This window comes from Haliaeetus albicilla, chromosome 21, assembly GCF_947461875.1.
Source record: "Haliaeetus albicilla chromosome 21, bHalAlb1.1, whole genome shotgun sequence".
Taxonomy (NCBI): Eukaryota; Metazoa; Chordata; class Aves; order Accipitriformes; family Accipitridae; genus Haliaeetus; species Haliaeetus albicilla.
In genome coordinates this window covers 8,880,720-8,895,698 of record NC_091503.1, presented here as the reverse complement: position 1 = coordinate 8,895,698, position 14,979 = coordinate 8,880,720, and the positions used below count along the sequence as shown (strand labels likewise).

Here is a 14,979-nt window from a genome sequence, read left to right as displayed (position 1 = left end):
TGTGATTCAGGAGGTATAATGGAGCAACTGGATTTTCCTTTCTCCCTAGCCTCTTAGCACACACAGAGATTGTGCCTTTGGAGACAGTATGGTTCTCAGCTATCTTACTCTGTTTATTGTGAAACCATAATCTGTCTGGAATCATAACTTTGAATTTGTTTCTGTTTAAAAGTGGGCAGTAGTTTGCCTAGCATGGAAGTTTGCTGTTAGATTCCATTTAAATAACCTTGTGATCATAGTATTGTACAATAAAATAAATCCACTATCGTAAGAAATAATATCCTAGAATGTGATACAGACATGTCGTGGTTTAACCCCAGCCAGCAACTAAGCACCACGCAGCCGCTCACTCACTCCCCCCCATCCAGTGGGAGGGGGGAGAAAATCGGGAAAAAGAAGTAAAACTCGTGGGTTGAGATAAGAACGGTTTAATAGAACAGAAAAGAAGAAACTAATAATGATAATGATAACACTAATAAAATGACAACAGTAGTAATAAAAGGATTGGAATGTACAAATGATGCGCAGGGCAATTGCTCACCACCCGCCGACCAACACCCAGCCAGTCCCCGAGCGGCGAATCCCTGCCCGCCCCTTCCCAGTTCCTAAACTAGATGGGACGTCACATGGTATGGAATACACCGTTGGCCAGTTTGGGTCAGGTGCCCTGGCTGGGCATGAGAAGCTGAAAAATCCTTGACTATGGTCTAAACACTACTGAGCAACAACTGAAAACATCGGTGTTATCAACATTCTTCACATACTGAACTCAAAACACAGCACTGTACCAGCTACTAGGAAGACAGTTAACTCTATCCCAGCTGAAACCAGGACAAGACAGCACTCAGATTTTTTGTTATTCTGCTCTGTCCTGGTTTCAGCTGGAATAAAGTTAATTTTCTTCCTAGTAGCTGGTATAGTGCTGTGTTTTGGATTTAGGATGAGAAAAATGTTGATAACACAGTTTTAGTTGTTGCTAAGCAGTGTTTAGACTAAGTCAAGGACTCCTCAGTTTTTCATACTGCCCTGCCAGCAGTGGCTGGGAGTCCACAAGAAGCTGGGAGAGGACACAGCCAGGACAGCTGACCCAAACTGGCCAAAGGGGTATTCCGTACCATGGGACATCATGCCCAGTATATAAACTGGGGAAGTTGGCTGGGGGACGCTGCAGTTTGGGGACTGGCTGGGCACCTGTCAGCGAGTGGTGAGCAGTTGTATTGTACATCACTTGTTTTGTATATTGTTGTTGTTGTTGTTTTTTTTTTCTTCCTTTCTGTCCTATTAAACTGTCTTTATCTCAACCCACGAGTTTCACTTTTTTTTCGATTCTCCCCCATCCCACTGGTTGGGGGAAGTGAGTGAGCAGCTGTGTGGTGCTTAGTGGCCAGCTGGGGTTAAACCATGACATGCTTTCATAATGTCAGCCAGTGTCTCATTGTAACAGTCGTAACAATTCAGTTCTGCAATTCATCACAAAATCTTTGCAGTTCTAATGCCTTAAATGATTTTTCAAAGTGGAATTGTGGGTACTGTCTTTACTGAATCTCAAAATACTACAAATGAAAAGTCATCATTGCTAAAGAGTAAACACTAAAAGAGCTTAATGCATTAAGAATATCTTTAAGATTATGCACTTTGTCAATTCAAGAATCATATACAATGAAATTTAACCAATACAATATACTTCAAGGGTATGTGGCTTCTTACATATAGTTTAAAATGCATGAAATTGTCAGAATATTACACAAAGTTAATAAAATTTCCTATGCTTAGCAATAAAGAAAAATGATAAATCAGAAAGATGAGTTTGAAACTAGATAAGCTTCTGTGTATAGGTAAAATAAGAATAGTAGGTGTGGAGGAATGATGACATGCAAAATGACATGAAGTTTTAAAGATGTTATTAGGCAGCGGATGGATGATACATATCTATAAACAAAGATCAGACACAGAAGGAATATATGACAGAGCTTTCTGTGCTGCAAATGAGCCACATGCATGTGCAATGGAGCTGGTGTCAGTAATTAACAGGAATGCTTAATAATGTAAGCTACATAAGGCAATACCTATTCACCAAGGTATCTACAGTGGGCTCATGTTATGTGACTTTAAGCATCTAAAAACTAATAGTCTAGTCTAATCCAGTTTTTCAGGTTCTCTCTAAAATCAGTGGGGAAAGTATAATGACTCATTGCATTCTATCTAGGTTTATATTCTCCTGTGGAAACCCATCTCTTTATTGACCACAGAGGGAGCTAGCAGCTCTGCCAAGGGGCTCAAGTTCAGTGACATGTAATCTACTCAAATAAAAAGCAAATGAAATGAGAAGAAGCTTTAAAAAGGAAAATAAGAGGAAGAAAACAAAGACCAGCAGTTAGGTGATACCCCAATCTACATAATAAATAATGGAAGAAAAAATTATACAGACTGATGTAAATTTTAAAAATAGTACAACTAAATTTTTAGCATGATTTTTTTTAAAGTGAATATTCAAACCAAGTGTCTCAGAAATGTCTAACTACATATCTTACTGCAAACCTTGCACAATGGTGTTGCTGGTCTGTGCATGGTTTCAGATATTATACTTCCAGTGCATTCAAACATATCCGAAAATGCATTTTATGCTGTACATTTTTGTACTGGCACTCAACTACTCCTCTCAAATATGTTATCCTGTTTCCTTTATTTTTGTCCTTGTTCTACAAAGGCCTGATCCAGCCTACTGAAGTTAAAAGGAATTTTTCCATTTACTTCAAAACAATTTGGATCAATGCCATATATCTCATCCCTCTTGGAAAAATTAATTTGAATCACCAAAAACTTGCAAAAATGTCATTATATAGTCAGTTGCTTAACAAATATAAAAATAAACCTTCTGCTATATATCTCAGAGGCATATTCTAATAAAATTTATCTTTTAAAGTAATTGATGAATAAGTTACTGATTAAATAGTTCCTGTAGTATAAGGACCAAGTAATAAAATAGCTAATGTTCAGTTGATCAGTTTACTTAGCTATTTTAGATGCTTATACTACATGTTATTTAGGAGTTTATTTTTGTAATTAGTTATCAATGAATATTGCTAATGTAGTTTACAGTAGCCACCAGAAATTAGATCTGCTTGGCAATGAGAAAGCTGATCTACTCATCTATTTCTTTGTACTGTAAAAGTATGTTTCACTGTAAAGGTATCAGCAAAAAAAAGTGTCTCTATTTTTGTCTCATTGTTTTGAAAGATGCATGTATGATTCTTATAAATACTGCAAATAGGACTTTCTGTCAGCCAGACATATTTTAAACATGTAAATTGATAATGGTGAACTTGAGCAGAATTACTCTGAGCAGCCTGTTTCCTTTGTGTGACGTTTCAAGAAAGTTTTTACTTTGATTCATCACAAAAGCTAGAAAAGTAGAAAATAAGTTACTTGTAAAGCATATTACAGAACAATGAGAACATATCTGTGCATTTTTTTCTGGTGGGCTCTTTTGGCTTTTTTTTTTTTTTAGTTTTGGCAAATGAAATGTAACAACTGATTGTAGCTTTCTTCAGAAGCCTATCAGCAGTTAAAGGCAGGTGTGTATGTTCTTATTTAGGCAAGAATATCTCCTCCTGTGGAGCAAGGGAACCTTGGAGTCCTGAGAGCTCTTTCTCCGTATAGAATGCTTACAATTTTTCCATTCTTTGCAAAGAGCTGGGAAGCCTGGAGTCGCCATATCTTAGATATCAATAGGAATGCTTCTCAAGATCTAGTAAGTCTGGAAACCTATATTACTTTCAATCTTTTTATATTAATTAATACTAAGTTTCAGAAAAATATTTGTTTACGTGAAATAGCACTTTCTTATAAGGAAGAGTCTTATAGGAAAGTCCATAATCAGCTTATTTGTTTTAAGGTAAGAAAGCATTTTAATACCTTATTGAATTTTTAGGCTAAAAGGACTAAGGGTTTAAAGCTGGATTCTGGATTATGGTGTGTTAAACAGCAGGTGACCATTTTTAGCCATAAGTGCACAGGATTTAGGATGAATTGTCATTGTGAAATAAAATGTCAAAGGACTTAAAGGGTTTAACAAAATCTTGAGTGCAAGTTGGGAGATTAGAAATGTTACTTTATTTCTGTTTAACAGAACTGTGTGGAATCCAGTAGTCATCCAGAAATTTTTTTTCTGAAAATTGAAGACATTTTGAATATTATAAAATCACTTTGATTTTATTCCTCATATAAAAGGTAATTTAAAATAATAAAATAACAGAACAATAACAAAATCTTAATATTTTAATAACTACTTTAGCAGTAGCATTTATTAATGTTGTTTTTTAATGTAACAAATGACCTCTAAAGTTAAAATTAATGAAATAATATATTTAACAGGAGCTTCTTTTCACATTCTTAAAATCATAAATAAATTTCACACTGCAAGAACATTACACAGCCCTCTCAGACCAAAGCAGATTCCAAAGACGCCAATGTTTTTCCATAGTTAAAGTATTGGTGTTAGGAATTTTTAGCTTTACAATAAATTTTGATAATGAAATAATTTCCTTCCTCCATCATCTTCATCCTGTTCCTACCATATGTCTACAAAACTCCCTGTATTAGCACTGTGTATAGTCAACTCTAAGGGAAATTAATGAAAGAAATAGGATATTCTCAAAAATTCTGAAGATTGTATGCAATGAAAATCTGATTAGTCTAGAACCAACAATTGGATCTTTCATGGCATGTTTTACTGTGGATTGTTGTTTAAAGGTCTATGTAAACTGTTTAACTTTTTTGGAAGCAACATGTTATAATATTTTAATCATATTTTAATTAAATATATTGATTATATTCCATTTATATAGTTATAATTATTTATTTATATTTAATTGATAGATGTGAATTCTTATTAATTATTATAATTGGGGGTGATGGTACAGCAATATGCATCATTTACCCAGTTCTTTATAGCCAAAGAAATTCACCATCCATTTCACATACTTCCATACTCTCTTACTATATAGACCAGCAGTGTTTCAAGATGCTTGCTATTTATCAGGTTTTTAGACAACAGATGACAAGAGCAAACAATACACTGAGAGGAAAAAAAAAACCCAAACTGCTGAACTGGAGAAGATGGCAACTTTTCTACTTTATTTCTGAAACCTTTTCCAGTAAAAGCTATTGCTGCTGTGCTTGGGAAAAATCTTATGAGAAAAAGAACACATATGATGTCTCTTTCCTATCCCTGTATTGACGGATAACAAGATGGATAATAAGTGAACTCTGTTATAGAAGTCTGTCAAAAGCTTCCATAAAAGTTATTGCAATTTAACTGATAAACTCTTGGAAAAAGGAATGAATAACAGAGAGGATGAGACCTGTTTTGAATGGAGTGTGTAACAACTTACTGCCTTGATACCTATTTTATTCTCGTCTCCAAATGGGATGCAGAGGAAAGAAGAAAATCCTTTTGATTGCAGTGGAAAACCTGTGGCCCACAGACACAAATCTCTGCATTTGTCAATACAGCATATCCTTTGCTTGCAAATAAATTCCTCAAGCTAAGAGCTACCAGACAAAGCAGACGGGAGTTTCTAATCAAAGGAACATACAGTCATCCTCAAGCAAATAACTTTACAAAAAACACAGAGTGGGAGAGACAGAAGACAAATACGCACAAAAGATTTCAGTCATTCAGTGACGAGAGGGAGGCATGGCTTAGACTGTTTACAAATGTCGAACATATTTGATTGAGTAGAGCAGAGGAAGGACTGAAAAATGAAAAAAACCAAAACAAAACAGAATGGAGGAAAGAAAACCCCCACATTAAAATTCAGAGTGAAGGAAGTGTGACCAGGAAGTAGAATAACTAAAGGTGTTTTTAAAGAGACAATGGAAATTACATTTTTGAAGGGGAAGGGAGCGGTGATATTATGAAAGCAGAATGCTGGTCTGTGACCTATTAGCTATTAGATGAAGGCAAACCAGCATATTATCTTTTGATTGGCAACATTGTCATGCTTGAAGAACACCACTTCCAAGTGCAATGCTGGCTAGGAAGAAGCTCTCAAGACATTCTGAGTAAAAAGAATAACTTATGGATGTAGTTGTTACTTCATTAGGCTTTAATCGTGCACATTTTATTACTACTTGAGGGTTCTCAAGATGAAGGAAGCTGAGGGGGAGTGAGAGTAAGCTTGTGGGCAAGGCTTTCAGCTGGGACATAGAAGATCTGTGGTCAATTTCTGAAGTGCCAGATACTCCCTCTGGGTCTGCCAATGTTCTTTGTCTCAGGACTATGAAAGTAAGAATGAGTATATAGCTGCAGGTTATTATAATGATAGATGCAATGATGTTTGTGAGATTTTTATGTAGTGTATTCAATCCTGTAGGAGTATGAAGACATCAGGTTTATAGATATTAAATAAAAATGAAGGGATTTTTTTAAAATGATGATGAGGCAAAGGTTCCTTTTCAGGAGGTATCAAGTAGCGAGCATCTTGACTATTTCTGTGAGATTATCTCAATTTCTGTCTTACCTGTCACCTTCCTTTCTTTCCTTCCTTCATATTACTCTTATAATATGAAAATACCCTTGAGTCTTTTCAAATTTAGGAAGGACAGATTTGTAGAAACTATAGGAACTGGTCCTCACACTGAACTGTAATTCAGAAAATCTTGACAATTGGATAAATTATGGTTAGAAGTTAGGAAAATCTTTTTCATGGTATATGCAATAAAACTTCACAATATTTTGCTCAGGAATTTGTGGAATCCCCTTTCTTGGAGTTTTTGAAAGGCAGGTTAGCTTTCTCTCAGATATGATTGAAGTATATTCAGTATTATCTTTAGCTTGGGCTAGATGATTTTTCAAGATTATCTGACAGGTCTGGGATTTTGTTTATTTGATTGTTTGATATCTAGTATAAAGGGCAAAAATTAATTGAAGTAAACAGAGATAATGAAGTGCTGGCAAAGTAATTGCTTCTCATTATTTTTGTCTGCATATTTGCAGATACAGTAGCACTGCACTGTAGATAGATACAGTTCCATTTACCATTGACCAAAAGTGAAAGATTCTGCAGACCTTTTAAAAAAATCTACAATGGCATAAGAGAAAGTGATATAGCAGAGACAGTGATAAGTAAAGATGGTTTTGTAATATTTTTCCAATAGTATGAATAAGCTGAAAGAGTTTGGAAGAAAAAAATAATCCACTTGTGCTCATAGTTATTATACCTCCTTCCCAAACCTAATCAAAGAAATTGAAAGGACTGCAAAGTGCTAATCTACCCATGGAATGGAGGAAAAAAATGCACTTGCTAAAAATAATTGGACGAATAATACAAATATCAGGTTAGTTTTACTAAATTTTCTCCTGGAATAACAGCAACAACTTTTTTTCAGATGGGAATCATTCGAAACATCCAAAGACTACACAAGGTCCTATGATAGAGAACAAAGAAACCTCCACTGGGGAAGTGGAAGAGTAATATCTCACTTCCAGTATCTTAGAAAGAAATAATTACAAGAGGAATATGGTTTCAGTAATTCAGACAATTCCCTCTTTCAGCTTTCTGTTGATTTTAGTTGCTGTTTGGGGACTGCATCAGAATTAGAAAACAGAAGACACATGAGCTGATGGAACGCAAATTGACAAAGTTATATTGAATACATATATATGAAGACAAGCAAAGAACAATTCAGTCTTAATATTGAACAAAAAATACAACTACAGACAAATAACTTCAAGAAGGCTAAATGGATTAATAACAAATTGATCTTGTCTGCTCTTTGGAAATACTCTTCAGAGGAGGAGGGGGGAAATCATTAGAAGCTGAACAATCTGAAATGTGTCCTTTTACAGTTCAGTGGAGAAGTCAGGACCTCCTACTGATTATTCCATGGGAAACAATATAGAATATATGATTATTAAAACTGAACACTTCATAGGATGGAGATCAAGTACTGTGTACTTTTAATATATTGTCTATTATAAACAAATTCACCAAATTTTTCAACTAGAGTCATTCATTTGGTAAATTAATGAATACTTTTATACATTATACTTTAGAGGCTTTATAATCTCCTTAAGGATCATAAAAAGGTGAGATTCAGTAGGTCACATATACCCAGTAGTGATGTGCTTAAGATCTCAGAGGCAAAAGAGATCAAAATGGAAACTCAGGACTGTGTTTTTAAAAAGAGTTTAAGTGGGATTATTTTCTAGTGTTATCATCTCTGTTAAATTGTGAGTTGTACAGTCCTCAGAGTATAACCCAGCTGACAAAAAATGCAGGCTCCTGAATTTAAATATTTCTAAATAGAAACAAATATATGAAACAGCGGGCAGGAATTCACTCTAATTTATTAATCTCTTTTATTTTACATAAAATTCATGATTTATTAATTCCTAGCAAGTATAGGAAAAAAAAAAAAATCAAAATCCTCTCAAGTTGAGAGCTTCCATAATGGCTATATTAATGAAATATAATATAAAGGAATTTTTTTTAGTACCCAGAACTATTTTCTCATATGTACTTTATCTATCAAAGTGTCAGGAAAAAATGAATATGGAAATATTTTTTCTATTTTTTTTAAAAATAGTATTAAACACTTAAGATGTAGGCTGCCGTTTTTTGCTTTAGCTGTGCCTAAAAATAGCTACAGTTACAGAAATCGTTCAGCAAAATGGAAACTTAGCTTAACTTCAAAAAGAGGCAAAAGCTTTTTTTGGCTATTAAAGGTGATTACTTCCTTCACAACCTACAAAAGATCTTCACAGGTCAGGATAGACTAGTGTAAACAAGGCACTGTAGATGTCTTGCCAGTAAAGAGATCTTTGACCTCAAGAACTCTGAAACACGTGTTATACAGTAAAAAAGAACAATTTTAATCAAAACTAAAAGGGAGAAGGGCTTTTCTTCATTCATTATTATTTTTAATCTTTTCTATAGCAGTTTTCTCTAATAGTTTCAGCATGCAAACTAATTCATCTGTCCCATTACAACAGTTCTTCATTTTGGCTTTGATAAATGCAATATTGACTCATTTATTCCTGTAGGAGCAACTGTCCTTTGGAAGACTGCAAGTGTCAGGTATGATGCAGTTATTCATGAGAAGGGTGCCATGGTGGCCCCTGATGGGCCAAGAGTGCTGTGGAATTTAGATCTATTCCAGGTATTCCCAGCAGATCTATGAAATTCTTGTTTGCCCTAAACTTTAGTAATAGAATAAAGAAAAATTATTGAATATTCTTTTCATCTAGGACATGGAAATTTCCCTGACTCCTCTGAATGATGATGGTTGAGCTACAGCAGTACAGTGGAAAAGCACTGTACAGGCGTTTTAACACCTGTATAAGATCATGTGTCCATCATCTCATGAACTGCTTTATGTTTTCAGTTGGTTTGGGTTTTGCTGGTTTTTTTTGGTTTGTTTTTCTTTAGCTCACATTTTCGTAAAGGTAGGATATAGAGATTGCTTTCTTACTTTTCCCATTCCTTTTGCCACTGCTGACATAAACTGTTTCATTAAAGACATAGGTTAGTCATAAATTTTGGCTTGGTGCCCTTTGTAGTGCTCAAGAATATCCAGAATGCTGCTGCACAATTTATTCCTGTAGCTTGTTCCCATTTTGACATCAGCCTTTATTTTCTCTCTTTTCTGATTCCTTTTCTTCTGTCACATCAAATATAAGCTCGTAGTCTTTACTGTCTTTGAGCATGATGCCAGCCAAAAAAATCCAACAACAAAAAAAAGCACTTGACAGTCATTATTGTGCTGTTGTGCTAAGTCTACTGCTTAGTACGCTGACAATATTAGCTCACCATTTCCTTTAACTCTCTGTCTGTTTGCTTATATCCATCTAGTTGTCTTTTGCCCTGTACTTAATTTGAAAGCCCTTTGGAGCCATCTGAAGATCAGTAAAGTTCAGCCATGTGTATTACAGCAATGAAATTAATAACTATTAATATTAATCTCTAGAATCAGATAGATAGCATGAGACTATGAGAGGAGCTTTTAGATCTAGATGGAATTACAACACTTCTAATACTGCTGATGAAGCAATACTGATTGTATAAAAGCTGTGAAAACTGTACAGATTTCATAGAAATGTACGTAAAAATAAAATTAATTCCAGTCTTCTTTCCCCCCCCTTTTTTTTTTTTTGACTTATGTCAGCAGTAGTGTTGTAAATAAAAAAATAATCTTGAAATTAAAGCACTTGAGCATGTGCTGAACTTGAGACTCATGGCTAAAATCATGCTTAAATCATCATATAACTAATCATGTGCTTAAGCAAGTTCCCAGCGCAACAATGAGATGTAACCACAGTGAGAACTATTCAAGCACATGGAAGTACACACAAGCACAGTAGGTTTGGGGTTTTTTTTTGTTAAAACTAATGTCTGAAAGTCATCTGTTTCAAGATATTTATTAACATTGATACAATTAATTAATATATATGAAAACTACATGTGGATTTCCATAGTGATGTGGTTGACATTTACAAGTCTGTATAGGCAAAGTTATGTTCCAAAACTACTCAGGCTACTTTTTAACATCTTTTAGCACCTTTGTGAGTTTGGCCTCAGAGATGTAATGATCTTTAAAATGAAAATATGCAGTCTTAGCATATTTGATGAAAAATGTTTGCTAATCTGAAAGTCATATTTTACATGTCTTGTGCCTGAAACTGGATACAGCCCCTTTTCTATTTGTGGCTTCTTTATAAGAATAATTTGCATTACAAAGGAAGGAACTATTCAGTCATCAAGCTGTTCCTCATAAATGTTTTCATTTCATAGGGATAACAGTTCCCTTCTGAAAAGAATTCTTCAATGATACTTCAATTAAGTTGAATACTGTAACTAGGAAAAGTTCCATTTTTATACAAGAAGATGAAATTGCAATTTAGACCTCTTCGTTATTGATTATAATGTGTTATCTGGAGAGTTTGTTCAGTGAAGCTTAAGAGTGTACCAGTATTAATCTTTTCCACTTGTTTCCACGGCTGACACCATATCATTGTGGTTCAAAAAGCTGTGCTTCATCGTCCTTTGATACGTCTTTAAAAATGCTTTAAGATTTGAAGTGGATTTGGTATTTTATCTGCCAAAAGCTCATGTACTGGTGAACATGCTGATTGAGTTTGATTTTTAATATTTAGGTAGAGCAAAAGACAGAGGAAGAATATTTTCATGCTTTCCAGTCAATGAACTGGACCTGAAAAAAAACACAGAATATTCTTAACACCCATTGAAGACACTGAGAGATAAGACTTCTTAACTCCATAGGAAGAACCAACAATCATCAGTTGGATTCTCTATTCTCATCTCTTTCTTTTTATTCCTTCCCAGGTTACTGCTCAATGAATACCTGACCTTCTTTTGGCATTTTTTAGCCCACATCTTCAAAAATTATTAGAATAAAATCTCTCCTACTTCCTCAGAATAATATAGATCAAGCAAATCTTCATTAAAGAACTACATTCTGATTAAAGAAACTAAAAAAGTCTTTATTTCTTATCATTATAAATTCAGAAAATAATTGTTCCCACATTTATAGGATGTTCAAACTTCATATAGGCTTTGAATGAATTGTTTGAAGTATTTTTCTCACTGTTCTACTGTATTTCTTTTTACTACTGTTTTACCTAACCTAGTGTTTTCAATATAGTCCATGACCTTTCTAGGCAGTTTTTTTCTTGATAGAAAAATAAATAATTATGTAATGAAACATTTGTAGTGAGCTGTACAATCTTCATGAGGAACTGCATACGCTCCAGACACTTTCTTTGCTGATTATATGACGTGCTATGTTTGTTGTGTTTACAGGGCAGGAATAATGAAAGATAACAGCAGTTATTCCCAGTTTTATTAAAAAGGATGATTTTTTTTTTGTAAGTGGGAAGAGAGTGGATTCATCTAATCTTTGTAGGGGTTTGATAATCTAAAATTGTTGAGAACATTGTAATTTGTTTTCCTTTCCTGCTTCTATTAATTTCTTATTTATTTTGCAAATCTACACATTTGTAGCTAAGATGATGAGAGTGTAGTGTGTAAAGAGAGAATGCAGGTTCGGCAGAGTGCTCATATGGGAAAAATTAATTTAAGTGGGTATTTTATGATGAAGAGGGAGTATCATTGTTCCAAAGCCTAGCACAATTGAACTGTAATAAATACATTTTAAAGATACCATACTTCCTGACAAGATGGAAAAAAAGTGAACAGTAATGTTACTTTTCCAAAAAACATAACTGAAAAATCTAACCATAAATTATCTTGCCATATATTTACAAATCAATTCATAATTAAGTTGATCAAAACATACTTTCTGAGGAGAATAACCTAAATCAGCATAAGAGAACTGAACATGGAAAATTAGACATCAAATGAGATTAAAAAAAAATTAATCCGCCTAGTAGTAAGTTCTCCAGAGTAATTTTAAGACAGCAGGGAGTATACCCTTTCGATACCTTGTGGAAACTATTTCCCTCACGTTATTTGTAAAACTGCTTCTAATTACCTGCGAAAATTTAATGTAACAAAGCCTGACTTAATAATCAGGACTATTAGCTTTCCTCAATTTATGCCATTTCAGGAACCTTGAAAATAACAAACGTACCTGAAAATCAATTTGTTCTCCTACAGCTTGTCTCAAAACATATTAAAACATATATAGATACTGTTCTTATAAATCAGAGAAAAATATTACCTTTGCTATATCATTGTCACTGAGAATATAGTTTAACAGACCAAATAGAAAAATTAACAAATTTTCCTGATTCCAAAGGCCTAAATCCAGATGTTGAAAAATTAAACATTTGGCTTAGTAGCCTTACTTTAAGACTTGGTTGGGCTATTAAAAAAAAATCAGTTAATTTGAAACATTTCAAGTACTAGCTAGTGAAATAAGAAGGGGGGTGGGGTGGGGGAATCCTAAAATACCTGCACACACTCACACATTCCTCCCACTCAGGAAAACACTGGTTTTCATATGTGGTCTGCTTCCTGTGAAGTGCCTTTGACATTGCAAAAATACTTCTTCAAAAAGCTGTCATAAACCATGCTGATAATTCCAGAACTATATATAAACATTCAGGAAAAAATAGACCTATCATCCCCTAAGAAGACCCTAAGTTATTGATATGCTACAATTAAGGAAAGAATGAAGCATCATCAATTTCCTTCTTTTTGCAAAGACACTACACAAATGTTATTCACTTGATCCAGAATGCAACATTCAATCACTAAACCCTGAATGTATACAAATTAAACTGGCTTTTTTTTAATTTTTAAATGAAGATAATTAATTATGTACCAAGAAAGGGAATCTCTATCCTTTTACAAAACTTTAAGTCTTTGTATCAAGTTTAGATATCTTTAGCTTCCTCAAACACATACTGTAATTTAGGCAGAAATAAGAGGTATTCAGATAGGAAGGATTATATCATATAGGAAGGATTACATGACAATAATTTTTGTCTAACACTGGTTGAAATATTTGGACTTTAAGAAGGTCACTGAAGACTTTTTTTTTCATCTGGATGGAAAAGTGATGCATTTACAATGTGAAATTAAAAAAACCCAATTAAATAAAAATACTGATTTTTTTAAATTATTTCAATTTTAGGTAGAGAAATGTTTTTTAACTTTAAAAACTTGTATCATTTTGTGCTTGTACTTTGATGCTCACACCTATAGAATGAACAAGGTGAGGACCTGAGTTGTTATAATTTTTTACATGTTTTTTTTCCTCTTTTCTTTTGCCTTTTTTCTCATAAAGTTATGAAATGGCATAAAAGAGAAGGAGAAAAAGCTAAAATCTAATGCAATCTAATTAAGCCAATTCTCTGTATTGCCAAAAGAAAAAAAGAAAAAATGTAGACATAAGAAACAAATTTAGAATACAATAAAAAATAACAAACTGAAAATTTACATTTATGATGTTAATTCTGCTTTGCGGTTCTGGGATAATAATACTAAGTGTGAAAACTGCAATTTGCATTTTGAGGTTTTCATGGTGAGCAGCTCATTTTTACTCAAGTATCCAGCCTTTAGTTCTGAAGATCTCCTATTCCTGGTCAGAATTTATTTTACTAATCATTCCAAGCAATTACTGTGTATTGAAAGGAAGAGAAAGTCTGTGGATGAGAATATAAGGCAAACTCAGAATCTTATGTTACACCCATTATGTTCTAATTTTTACTTTTTAATTACAGAGCTCAAGCCCTCTGTATTTTCTCTAGTCTTTTGGCTTTTGTTCTCCTTGTGATCTTCCCCTTGTAACTCGATATAGTCTTTCCCATCTAACAGAGTGATTTCAGAAACTTCATATTAAACTCTTTAATCTTTCAAATAATTGTATCTTATTTTCTTTTTCATTTCTGGACACAGCAGATATGTCCTTTAATGTGTTGGACTTCTCTCTTGCATTGTGGCTATGCACCCTTTCAGTGTCAATAGAGCCTTGGTTTACTGTCTTTCCCATACCATGTCTCCTGCTGGTGGTCTCTCTCAAAGCTAGTATCTGTTCTTCTTCTGTTTGCAATAGCAATATTGCAGCCATAGTGATCCTGCGTTAGACACTTCCATTGTCTTAGCGAAGGTCCATATTAGAGAAACTTTCCAAAAACATTTCTCTTGAATTACAGGCTTGAAATCATGAGGCACTAAAGCATCTTGGTACACCTACTATTTTGTACAGTTCATGGTTTATTGGTCCTTCCTCCAACAATGGGTTCTCAGTTCTGAATTAGGATGCATTTGGTTCATGGGATAATTCATGTTGGAAGGAACCTCAGAACATCTGTAGTCTAATCTTCTGTTCAAAACAGGGTCAAGTTGCACAACTGCATTCTGCATAGCCTGCTTGATGTCCTGATGGTGAAAAATTTTCTCCTGAACTGCTTCTTAAATCCAATTATTTCTATCTGTATTGGGTCTGGCTGAGATGGAGTTAATTTTCCCCATAGCAGCCCACATAACA

At 34.0% G+C, this 14,979-nt stretch overlaps 1 long non-coding RNA gene across 1 annotated transcript; it reads left to right on the top strand.

Annotated features, from left to right (window-relative positions):
* The first annotated feature begins 3,522 nt into the window (after window positions 1-3,522).
* On the top strand, window positions 3,523-10,137 carry LOC138690259 (uncharacterized). Its single transcript, XR_011329060.1, has 2 exons — window positions 3,523-3,751; window positions 9,254-10,137. It is a non-coding gene; the product is annotated as an uncharacterized lncRNA (long non-coding RNA).
* Window positions 10,138-14,979: the final 4,842 nt, after the last annotated feature.